This window comes from Myxocyprinus asiaticus, chromosome 50, assembly GCF_019703515.2.
Source record: "Myxocyprinus asiaticus isolate MX2 ecotype Aquarium Trade chromosome 50, UBuf_Myxa_2, whole genome shotgun sequence".
Classification (NCBI taxonomy): domain Eukaryota; kingdom Metazoa; phylum Chordata; class Actinopteri; order Cypriniformes; family Catostomidae; genus Myxocyprinus; species Myxocyprinus asiaticus.
This window is the reverse complement of record NC_059393.1, coordinates 6,539,473-6,551,940: the sequence shown is the minus strand read 5'-3', so window position 1 is coordinate 6,551,940 and position 12,468 is coordinate 6,539,473. Positions and strand designations below refer to the sequence as shown.

Here is a 12,468-nt window from a genome sequence, read left to right as displayed (position 1 = left end):
CTTATTCTCAAAGGTCGGCACTATTTGCCTGCAGCAATTAATACTGTGCTATTACCACATATGCATTTTTATTCTAAAGGGATATTTGTGTACATTTACTAGCAATGATGGCAGCAAATGAAAATCAAATGATGGATAAGAGTGTTATAACCTGATAATAAGATGTGCAGTGTTGTTGAGTGAAATTTTAAAGAGCCAATTCAGGTCTCTGGATTATAGTAGTGGAGTGATACTGTACAGTCTCAGTTACGTATGCCAAATCAGGCTAGTGTGCTGCATCCTCCACGACCTAGAACTCAGAATTGGCTTGCATGTTGGGGAATTGTGCTGTACGAAGTGCACTCAGTGCTATTTCTGTTGGGTATGTTTGTGCTATTATCTGATTTGCGTAATTATTTAAGTAAATCAGATGTGAATACAACGCAGACAGCATGTGTAAATAAACAAAGCTATCAGAAGGCACAATTAATTCTTAGTGAATTCCCCCCACTGTAGTGCATCTACAGGGAAATATTCAAACTCAAAATCTGGGCAACAGCCTGTGTATGACCTTTAGTACAGCAATGTTTTTGTTTTTTTTTGTTTTTTCAAGACCGCTGCTCTCTTTTAAAACTCTTGGTTTTTCATGCTTCACTGGATGTGCTCATTTCATGCCCCAGTGTTCTGGGAGTGCAGGGGCACAACGGAGAATGGGTACAGAGTGCATTTAGTGATGCAGACAGGGGTGAACATCCATGGGCCCTTATTATTCCCAGAGCCTCCTTTTCTTATCGGGGGAAGCCAGGCCTTTAGCTTCCCCTGCCTGCATTTAAACTGTGTGTCAAACACAACTGTCAATAAATCATGCTGGCGGGTAGACCAGCGTCATAGGTAAGTGACAACTTAAATAGCCTGAGGGTAAAAAGGAGGACTGAGTGCTTGCACGACAGAGTGTGCCCCATAGAAACTGACAAAACAAATAGGTAAATAATAATAATATTTAAATATTTGAATGGCATGCAATAACGGGGTGAACTCACTGGCGAAGGGAAACAAATTGATGTAATCTTGATTGAGCATTAAACTAAGTCAAAATTGGAAATATCCCTCATTATGCTGTACCCTTTCACACAACAATCTTGTCATTGGCCACACATTGAGAAATGATATTTTTCATACGTTTTTTATCACTTTAACTAGGCTATGCTTAATAGATGGTGTTTTAAAGCAATAAGCCACTTATACTGATTTTACCATGGATAAGGGGTGTTCAAAATAAAATCACAGTAACTCGTGGCGTCGAGTGGCTTATTGCTTTTGAACAATGGCGGCAACAGCAAAATTATAAAATACACCAATGTTCAATAATAATAATAATAATAATAAAATTATATTCTGCCAAGTAATACAGGTCATTTGTAAACTGTAGGCTGATTATGGCTGCCAAAAAACAAAGCCACATTAAAACTGAATGTATGTCATAGACGTGTGTTTATCAGCATTTAACAAGGGTTTTGAATACAGTCCATGTAAAAAAAAACATTACCACATAAACGCTCTGGAATTCTTGACTCTGATTGGTCAGTTGTGCCATTCTGCAGTGAAACATGTAATACGTTTTTTTTTTAAATTTTTTTAATTTTTTTATAAGGGATGTGATATTTATGTAAGTGATATCTTGTAAGGGATAAAAAAGGACTAAATAAGCTCCGCAGAGTTTATTTTGAGTTAATGACCGGCTGACTAGATTATCCTGCTTACCACAAGGGTACTTACCAATATAAATGGACATGTTATATTAATTTGAGTTGAAAATGCGTTAATATGTGAGAAGAAAGAGACTGCATTGTCTCCAGAAACAGCTGAATTCAACCTCCAGTTAGCGTCAGAGTTCTGTTGGTGCTTATATTTTGTGAAAATGACCGTGATTGCTGATTATCCTGCTTATTACAAGAATACTTGCCAAATAAATAAATATATGGACATGACACATTGATCTGAGTTGAAGTAATGTTATTATTTGAGAAGAGACCACAGAATCTCCAGAAACAGCTGAATTCAACCTCTGGTTTGCATCAGCGTTCTATTGGTGTTTACATTGGAATAATGCGTTGGCAGCCAGTCAGTGAGTCCATTTACATGCACACCAATATGCAGATTATTCCCAAGAATCAGCTTATTAAAAAAATTTGACAAAGCAAGAAATTCGCGTTTACATGACATTTGATATAATCGCGATATTCTCTGCTTTTGAAACTGTACAGAAGTATGTGCACAACTCGTAATAATGCCGGTTAAGGTGTTTAAATGCAATGCAAAATCGGCATAATGGGAAAAAATCTACCTGTGTCGATCAGGTTATTCTTAAACTGTTGTAGGGCTTTACTGGTTGTTTAGATCAGTGTTACTATCAGAAATAATTAATAATTATTTCTGTAGTTATTAATCAATATTTAAATTAATTAATTGTATCTAACTCATTAAAACCTCATATGGGACTCCAGTAAATGTAGTGTGCTACGTTTAGGAGCAAGTTTGGTTATTAGCAATAATTAATAATTATCAAAGATAATTATTAATTATTAAAATCAATAGAACATTGATGAGAATCAATGTTAGCTTTTTTTAATCCTTTAAATCAACAGTTATCAAAGATAATCGTTAATTGTTAACGTCGATGAAACATTAAAGTTAACACTAGCTTATTGATCATTCAAATTCAATCAAAGATAATTATCAATTATCAAAAATCAATAGAATATTAATTAACATTGATGGGGCACCACCCTGAAATCAGGGACTAATAACCGAATATTAAAACAGTCTCAATGTTAGATTGTTTTTTTAGGAAAATCGACATCCGAAGAATATCGATTTTCGGGAAAAAAAAAAAAAAACAATGAATGAAGGTTTGAATCCGAGCACTGACATCCCGTCAGCATGACACAGGCGTATGCAAAACAAACCAAAACACTTCTCTTTGTAATATAAACAAACATTTATTTATACAGTAATATCAATTAATAATTAATACAATGCAGTCAATAAACTTCCGACTTACAACTACAAACTAAACAGTGATATGATTAGATATGGAAATAAAAATAATTCTATAACACAAGGTGTGTGTGTGACAGTGTGTGTGTGTGTGTCAGTGTGGTTAGTGAGAGAGAGAGAGAGAGAGAGAGATTATTCAGTGACAGCCCGAAAGCTGATTTCGCGATAGCTGGAGATAAAACAGCTGTGTTCATCGCATCGCTGTGTTCATCGCTCATTACTTTTACGAGCCCCGCTCGTAAAAGTCCCTTGTTATTTGACTCTTTAATGGATGAACTCAGTTGCTGTCTCACCCGCGATGGCGAAAATGCACAACAGTCCAATTTGGTTGGACCACAATACAGCAAAACAAATTCGTGATAATTAATACCCTGAGTATTAATAATGAGCGGACATGGCGGTCCGTAAACTGTACAAGCAAAAGCCTTGAAACACAAGAATAGCACACTATAATATTCTATCTCTGCCCAGACGTAAACCTCTTACTTGAATCGCATGAGGACACAGGTAGAATGTGTTTTCCTCCGTCCTTTAACTCTGACCCGGTTTCTTGAGGCTCGTGTGATGACGAGAGCCGTTTCCTCGCTCTGTCGGCGGCCGGTACGGCTGTTGATTCTCGGCGGGCTGGCGGAGAACTCAGAAATGTCCACTTGATTGAAGATGGAAGAGAAATCTTTAATCTCTTCACTTCTGTAGGCCAACGGATGAAGATGCGAATTGCTCGGCGGTCTCCTTCGGATCCGTTAGAGTGTTCGGTTGAACACAGAGTAATCTCAACTCGTCCAGCGAGATGGAGATTGTATGGCTACAGTTTCAAGTCGGACATTACTTCCTTATGCCACGAGGCTGCACCGGAGAGCAGCAAAAAGCTACGTCCGTATTCGGTGAACTAAGTCGCTGGAAGCCACTTTGGAAGCATTTCAGAATTATTTGAAGTCCTGATGATGTCATGTTTGAGGGACGTTCTGTTGTGTGCCTCATCCAATAGGAGTTGAGAGCTCGATCCTTTAGAGGGCAAGGCTTCATGGATCTGTAGTCTGTTTTGGACTCCCTTTGTTTGATTTTGGCGCGATTTTTATCAGTAAGATTTACGACTTAGAAGGTGGGGGCTTAAGTTATGTTTTTACGACTGTGTTACGCCTGCCTTTGTCTTCTATCTGAATACATGAGGCCCAACACTGTTATTGACCTTACACCGCTAAAAGGGATACTGTTTAATGCGCTTACATGAACACACACGTTGACGGTGTAAGAACGTACATGTAAACGTGCTCATTTTTGCAAAATAAACCCAATTGGGGTCCTAATTATTTTGTGATAATGACACAGCACATTATCCCTTACCAAACAGTAGCATTCATTATGATAATTTGTATATCACCAAATCTATTTTCACACAAATAATACTTTCATAAACTGTAAAGAAATCAAGTACAAATTCAAGGCTTACAAATTTTCGATCTAAACAAAACATTTCTACACTTACATTTATTATGTGTAGTAAATCTACACAATAGAGGTTTCAGAGTGCTCTGCAAGGTGCCAAGCAGTCACGCTAGTTGCTTAGAAACCAAGAATTAAAGCTCACTCACTTGCTTGCTTTCTCTTGGCCCCCACTTATCCACAGCACGCATAAACGTGTCCACTGTGGCACATTTGCGGTCAAGGTTTTCAAATTTGACTTCGTAAGATTCTGACAACTTGAGATTAAAGTTGTTCATCTTGGTGCATATGGGCCGCATAAACATGTTGTAAACTTGAGGCAAGCAGTAGTGGAAATATTAGACACGGTTATTTTTTTCCTGTTCTTTTTTCCCCATCACATCTGGGGGGATGAGGCAATACTAATTAGCTTGATATCTGCTCCCCACCCAAAGCAAATTTCCAAACCAGCCTTCATGGTGCAGTTTATAATTTGGACTTTGGGGGCCACCACATTCTGTCCTATTGCTCGTAATTAAACACAGTGTGGAAATCCTAATGAGATCAACGACCATGTTGCTATGGATACTGGGCGAGATTTATCTCCTTAGCTTTCGGTGTGGTTTCTTCAATTCTTCATCACTTCAGATCACATCCTCCTCTTCAACACATTCAGCATGGAGAGAGCGCTAAATGCAGATTCGTTCGAGGCGACTGGGTTTCTTCACAACTCATTCTCTCGAAGTGTAGGAAGTGCTCAAGTGTTGCTGACAATGCTTATTAAGTTAACTTGTTAGGTGTGGCGATACTTGATGTCTTTTCCACCCACGTTTAGCCTAAACGGTGTTGTTATAAATGCGAAAAATGTTGGGAAATATATCAGAGTTGCACACAATTCAAAAATAAGTTGAATTGAGCTTCCAAACAGGATTCAGAACTGAAATTAAAATTTAAGGAAGTAGAATTAATTAAATTAAATTCATATATAAGTGTTGAAAATATGTTTGCTAACAATGCCCAACATTGTATATAGTGTACATGTATCACAGGAGATTTGTCTTTTTTATTTTTATTTTTTTTTCTGAAAGCCATGAATATTCCCACTATAGTGTCATTTCCAGCACATCACAAATTCTTTATTGTGTTTAGCTGAATTCTAAGGTGGAAATAACACTGTTAGAAATGAGATTGTTAACATTTTTTAAATAAATTGGTCAACTTCTTTGTCTTAATAAAGATAATTTCATATGAATCCTAAATACACACAATGAAATAATATTTTCATACTTTTTTCATGATTTGGCAAAATTACACATTGTTTGAAAATGAAGCCCAACAAAAATATTCTGCTCACAAGGGATATTCACCTTGATGTTTTTCTTTGTTTTTTTTAAACGTTACTTGTCTCATATTTCATTTCAAGCATGCTCGTCACTGACACTTTAATAGACTTGTTTACAAAGTACACTAACTTACTTAATATATTATATAAGATTATCTAAGCTTCACATTTTATTAAAAATAATAATAAAGTTACTTCAACTCAAATCAATATGTCATATTTTTAAAAAGTTATCTGACAACAATGCGATGGACATTTTTTGGTGGCAGTGGGTGAGTATTTGCGCTATTGTGGGTGTATGTGCGCACAATAGCGCACATACAAACTGTGGGTGTATTGTATGTTAATGAAGTGGTGCAAAACACTTTGCTATTTGCCTGAGAAATAGGTAATTGCGCTAAGAGGTTTCAGCACCACGTCTGTTTTCAGTGCAAATTCCAAACTCAGTCCCTGCATTTGCAGTTTGGAGATTCCATCAGCAGGTGGTAATAAAGTTCATGTCCAAACTCATCAAATTATGTCCTTGACAATCACTGTGAAAAAATTATCAATAGGTCAAGGTTTGTTTTTCAATTATTAATATTATTATGTTTATTTCTAAAATTGTATTTATGATCTAATTTGTATTGGTATTTTTTCACCTGTTGTTGTAGAGTGATTTTTAAGTCACTGCAAAAGAGGCTGATGGAAGAAGTTGGAGATTTTTGGATTTAAGTAAGTGATTGTATTCCTTTATATTATTATATATATATTTTTTATTATTATTATTATATTTTCAGTAAGTTTGAAATGTAATTTCAAATTTAGAAAAAAAAAATTGTTTAAGTTTTCTCGTGTTTCAATAAATGAATGTAATTTTTAAAGCAAAATCAACTGGTAGAAGGATGTGCATGCAAAAATCTACAGCCTAACCAATGCAGATTCAATTACTGTTAATACTAGCCATGATTTGTGTGTCACTTGATCAGTATGATTAATAATACTTACATTCTCCATAATTTAACTGAGCCTACATCTAAATCTTGAACATTTTCTATGCTTAAAAAAAGAGTGTCACTCTCATAGAAATATGCCTGAAATTCAACAAGGATGCAGTTAATGCACAAAAGAGGTATATCCACATTTATATTCTTCTAATTCTATACTTCTATACTTCTAATGAATGTGCTGTCTTTGTTTATATAGCTGGTACTTGAGGGGATCGACTATGTAATAGGAATCAGACCAGAACTGGAGAAGAACCTCCAAAATAAATTGACCCAGTCCATTAGCTCTTTGTGTGCCATATATTTGCCAAACACACTTGGGCCTAGACTTAGCGCATGCTTGAACAAAAATACCATAACTTCATGGCCATGGCCATGCCCATTGGCTTGGTGCTTATGACTTATAGCATAGTGCTGTGTTTAGCATTAGCACTCTTAAAATTGGACTCTTAATGTTTAGAGTAGGGAGGAGAGTTTTGTTTGCTTAAAACCTGATAGAGCATGAACCTTAAAAACCTCATATGTTTGGGAGAAAATGTAACTTGCCTTAAGCACCACAAAGTGGATATTTAACTTAGATCCTTTACCATGTTGTGCCATGTAATATAGTTTTGCTAAAATGCTGTCACAGTCACATCATTTCTTTTCTATCATACACTGATGGCAGCATTAGTAGTCGGTTTAAATAAATATAGAAAGTTGGTTTTAATTACACTTGTAAGTATCTTTGCATTATGATATTCCAATAATTGACTGAAGTCTAATGATGCCCCCTGGCATGGGCTATTTTATTTTATTTTTTGTTATTAGACAACATTAACTATAAGATGACAATGAAAACAAAACAAAAAAAAGGTGAAATGCAAAGGAATTATCACAATTATATGTGACTCACAGGCCAAAAAAGTGCAGCAATAATTTCTCAAGTGACAGAAGACGTACTAGCACCGTCCCCGAGACAGTCATAATTAGCTCATAGGCTCTATTCACCCAGACCAATCAAGGTTTGAAACTCCAGGGAAGTGTATAATTATACCCTGTTGGTATTAGGGAAAGTATCCAATGATAAGCTAATTATAATTGAAGAATGGGTGACCGGTTTTGTTTTCAAACAATGCTCCTTTATATGTCACACTTGATGTTCAATTTGTGTAAATACCTTCCATTAATTGTGTGAGAACCGAATGAGGTCCACCGAGGCTACCTTGTTTTCATAGTGGATTACTGGCCTGTTTTCAATCTATTGTAACAAAGGCTGAAACAATAACAGAGACACCCAGAGTGAAGGTAAACCTAAAATTGACACACTCTTCTGAAGTACACAAGCAGCTCAATGCAGTTTAAGTGATTTAGGAGTTCTCAGAATGTAACAATTTGCAGGGGTCCCCTGACATGGTTATATGCCAATAGTTAAGTTGCAAAAAGTGTTGAAAAACAACTATAAAATCTAAAAATAAAACATGATATTAACAGAAGGTTGAGCAGCCATATCCAAAAGGTCAACATCTCTGGAAGCATCTCTCTGACTTATCACGAGCCCTTTCATCTGACTCATCAATGCAAAGGTAATGACTGGAACATTGTACAGTATAGCCAAGATCGGCACTTGGTTGAATAAGATCTAGACGAAATTAGATATAAAAAAGTGTTTCCAAAAAACGTATTATCAAAACTATTCTTATGTGTGGCTTATTTCTGCAGACTGACTGACTCATCTGTGACTAAAGATCTAGAACTAAAGTGATGTTTTCAAACCTTTAAGACTAAAGTGTGTCTGTTTGGATCTTGAAGCACCGAAAGTGGCAATTTGCAAGCAGAAATTTCAAAAACAGACTGTAAAAATCATTTAGTTTCAGATATGTCTAATATTAAGTCTTCAGACAAATAAGTGCTCAGAGAAATTTATCAAAAATGGGTGACACTTATGTTTAAAATGAAAAGGTATATGCCTTTGAATTATGCAATATTGTAAGCAACTTGGTGATACTATTATGAGCGCAAAGCGCAAGCAATCAATGAAGATAGTCCATTCATAAAAGTTGGTAGCTACTGTAAATTAGCTGTTTGCAGTGTATTCGAAGACAATAGAAATATAGACCATTTGTGTTCTACATTATTTTGAGCAGTAACTGCATCCTCCTTTAATGTCAGGTATACCTCTATGACACGCTCTTCATAACTGCGTGGAAAAGTGGTGCTCATCAGGACTAATTTGATGTATGCTCTGTTAAATTTTAAAGAATGTATGTCTTTAGAGCTTTATTTTTGTACCCGTTTAGGCTCAATATTACGCGTTATGGGCGTGTGCTATGTCTTATCCAATTTTTGTGAGAGTACTAAATTTAAGTGTAATTGTTATGCCTGGCCAGTGCACAACTGTGCGTGGGTGGGAGTGTTTGCGCTATCTGTTGGAGTATGCATGCAAACGGTGAGTGTATTCGCAAAAATATATGGGAGGTCTTTGTAAATGAAGTGGCACAAAGCCTAATTTGGTACTTTTGTGAAACATAAGTGATTGCGCTTAAGATGTCTGAGAACCACATCTATTCTCAGCGCAGTGATTGACATTAAAAAAGGTCACAGTTACTGCGCAAAATAACGTAAGACACAAATGGTCTATATTTTTATTGTTCACTAGCTACCAATGTCTTATGAATGGGCTCATTTAAATAGCTTGTGCTTTACGATTCCGCTAATCCAAAACGCCTAGACTTAGCGCATACATCAGGGCCATGCCCACTGACTTTGCATGAATGGTATTTTGCATAGCATTGTGCTAAGACATGACGGTCTTAAAATAGGCCCTAAATTATTATGTATCTACTGACAACACTACAGATAGTATTAACTGTCATTGTCAGCGACATAATTCTATGTTCTGCTGTAATTCCAACAGAGTTTGGACATGCACTTTCATAGCACCTGCTGGTAGAATCCCAAAAATCTAAATGCAATGACTGAGTTTAGATTTTGTGCAAACAGAGCGTGAGAACACTCCCACCTACACCAAGTGTGTGTTGGCCAGGCACAAAAACTGCACTTTAATTTAGCGCTCTCACGAAAAGTGGAGGAGACGTAGCACACGGTTGTAGGGCATGGCCCTGGCGTAGTGCGTGCATGTTATTAAGGTCCTAATGTAATTTTGATTCTCTGGTTTTAAGGATGTTTTGCCAATTAAGACTATACTACTAGGACAATTATATTTTTGCAGTGCACTGATTTTAAAACTATGATGCACAAGAGCAGTTTGCATGCAGAAGCATGCCAGATTCCTGTTTTAAAATTCAGAGCATTTTTTCGAAAATGCAAATCCTAGGCAAATCAAGATTGTGTAATCTCATTAATTATTAATATCTCTGCAGCAAGCATTAAAACATGTTAGGGTTCCTTTCCGCAGCTGACACTGTGTATCCTTATGAATTCAATAATAACCAACAGCACCATAATTCAGCGCCTTTTTTCTGGGAAAGGATTTAACTCAGGCTTTAATCGCAAGCCCACTAAGGAGGCAGGATAAACTTAACAACCCGCTGTCTTCTCCTGCCAGCATTCCGATAAGAGTCAATAGGTGTACATTCAGAATCAGTATTGCCAGTACAGCTTATTGCAACAAGACCTTTCATGACCAGTTGCACCTAGAGGGGGAGGAAAAAAGCATCACTTGGTGCTTTATGAAACAATGGTACAACAAGGGACACGTTACACATATATGATACACTTTTGTGTCCTACTACTTTATCAGAGACACAAATTGTGAAAATGTAAATGTTACATTCATTAAAATTGTGACACCCATGAGCTAAAATCATTTGGACCCTTTCTACAGGATGGTGGGCAGTAAATAATATAATTCCATTTTCAGATTTTCAGGGTTTTTTCAGTTCCTAATTTGTACTCTATGTCAGGTAAATTGTCAAAGTTGACTCCTTTGTAAGAAGACTGCAAGGACAGACACCAAATCCTTCCTGTCTGAGCCCTACTTGACTTTTTGTGGGACTCTTTCTCTTTGGAGGGTTGAAAATGGGGAATGAGGCACAAATGACATTTGCTGTTGGAGCTGTTGGCAATCCTTGGAGACGACTTGGTTGGACTTCTCATCTGTGACTCAATGAAGGCCGGAAGATGTGAATCACATGTGGACACCATTCTCACACTCACTTTCTCCTTCTTTCGCTCCTCTAATAATACAGCTTCTCACAAGCTGAGCAGAAAAAGGATTCCCACAATGCAAGACACATCCATTTACAATGATATTGAGGACAAGAGAGAACACAGCCTGACCAATATAAGTACATGTGCCAAGATGCACACTTCTATCTACAAATATGATTATTCTTTGCCTTCATGGAAATCAAAATAAGATCAACCTTTATGAAGAATTAGAGCCAGATGTCAAGGAATTAAACTGAGTGATACAATGTCTCCCTAACATGTCGCTGTCATTAGGAAGAATTGGAAATGTAACTGCTGGCAGTAAGTGCTGACATGACAATACCAAAATCTAAGCTTTTTAAAATCTGTCGAGTCATTTTGTTGACATCTTTTGTAATTTTCCTGGAATGTCCAACACGTGACCTAATTCATATTCATGAACTAAGCCTTCACCATAGTAATTAGTTAACACTAATGCCTGCTATATAGTAACATCACTAACGCTAAGAATGCAGCGTATACTTGCGATGCGTTATGAATTGCATTCTGACACATTTTAAAGCATAATTGAGTGTGGAATCAAACTTGCGTAGCTTTAAGCGTTTTATCTAGTCTCTTTCATAAATTCCACTGGTTTCCTATTTGAAATAATCAACCACAACACCTGTCAAGCCGATGACACAGCTGAATATGTAATCTGTTAAGCTATTTTATTCAGACTCAAATAAAACTCATCTCAGATTTAGGCTAAAACAATACTTACTAACGTTTGTCAAATATATACATAATAAACTGGAAATTAAAACAAAGAAACATATGTTCCTTGTCGGCAAGCTGAAAGGCTTGTAATGCATCCCCAATAAAATATTTGTGGTCGAAAGTACCAGGAAGCATAGACCATGGAAATCAGTTTGATAATAATATTAATGCACATATAATAACCTGTGCTCCCCAGGGCAAGGATTTTTCATAAACTATAATGTTTTAATCTAAGGTTCAATCAGAGGTTATAGTCTTATATAACCTGGGCTATTAGAATGTATCTTTTAAATGTCCCTAGCAATTATCTGGACATAATTATATTATGTTTTACTGTCATGCTTGACTGTGCTCAGTTGCTGAGTGTAGACAGAGCTTCCTGAACGAACAGAATCAAAATAACTGGAAAGCAGAAACTAGAGACCAGTAAGTGTGTTAAGTGATGATTATAAAATCCACATATATGGATTAAATAGAGTCATTGTACAGTGAATAGTTTAATGGTGGAATCAAATTATCTTTATTGGTGGATGATTTTCAGAGTTGTTAGCTAGAACAATGGCCTAAAATCTTCTTATTGACTAATCATTAAACCCATATTCAAAAGGTTTGCTGACTAACAAGAACAATGTTGGGGGTAATGCGATAAAAGTAATGTAATCAGAATTTTTTTTTTTTTTTTGAGTATCGAGTAAAATAACGCAATATTTTTATTTTATTTTAGACCATAATTTCGGAGTTACTTTTTAAATAAAGTAACGCATTGCTTCT

The 12,468-nt window shown here is 36.2% G+C and overlaps 1 protein-coding gene across 3 annotated transcripts in view; it reads right to left on the bottom strand.

Annotated features, from left to right (window-relative positions):
• Positions 1 to 12,468, bottom strand: part of LOC127438682 (metabotropic glutamate receptor 7-like) — a 369,836-nt gene that overhangs the window by 74,821 nt on the left and 282,547 nt on the right. The gene's annotated exons all lie outside the window — the stretch shown is intronic.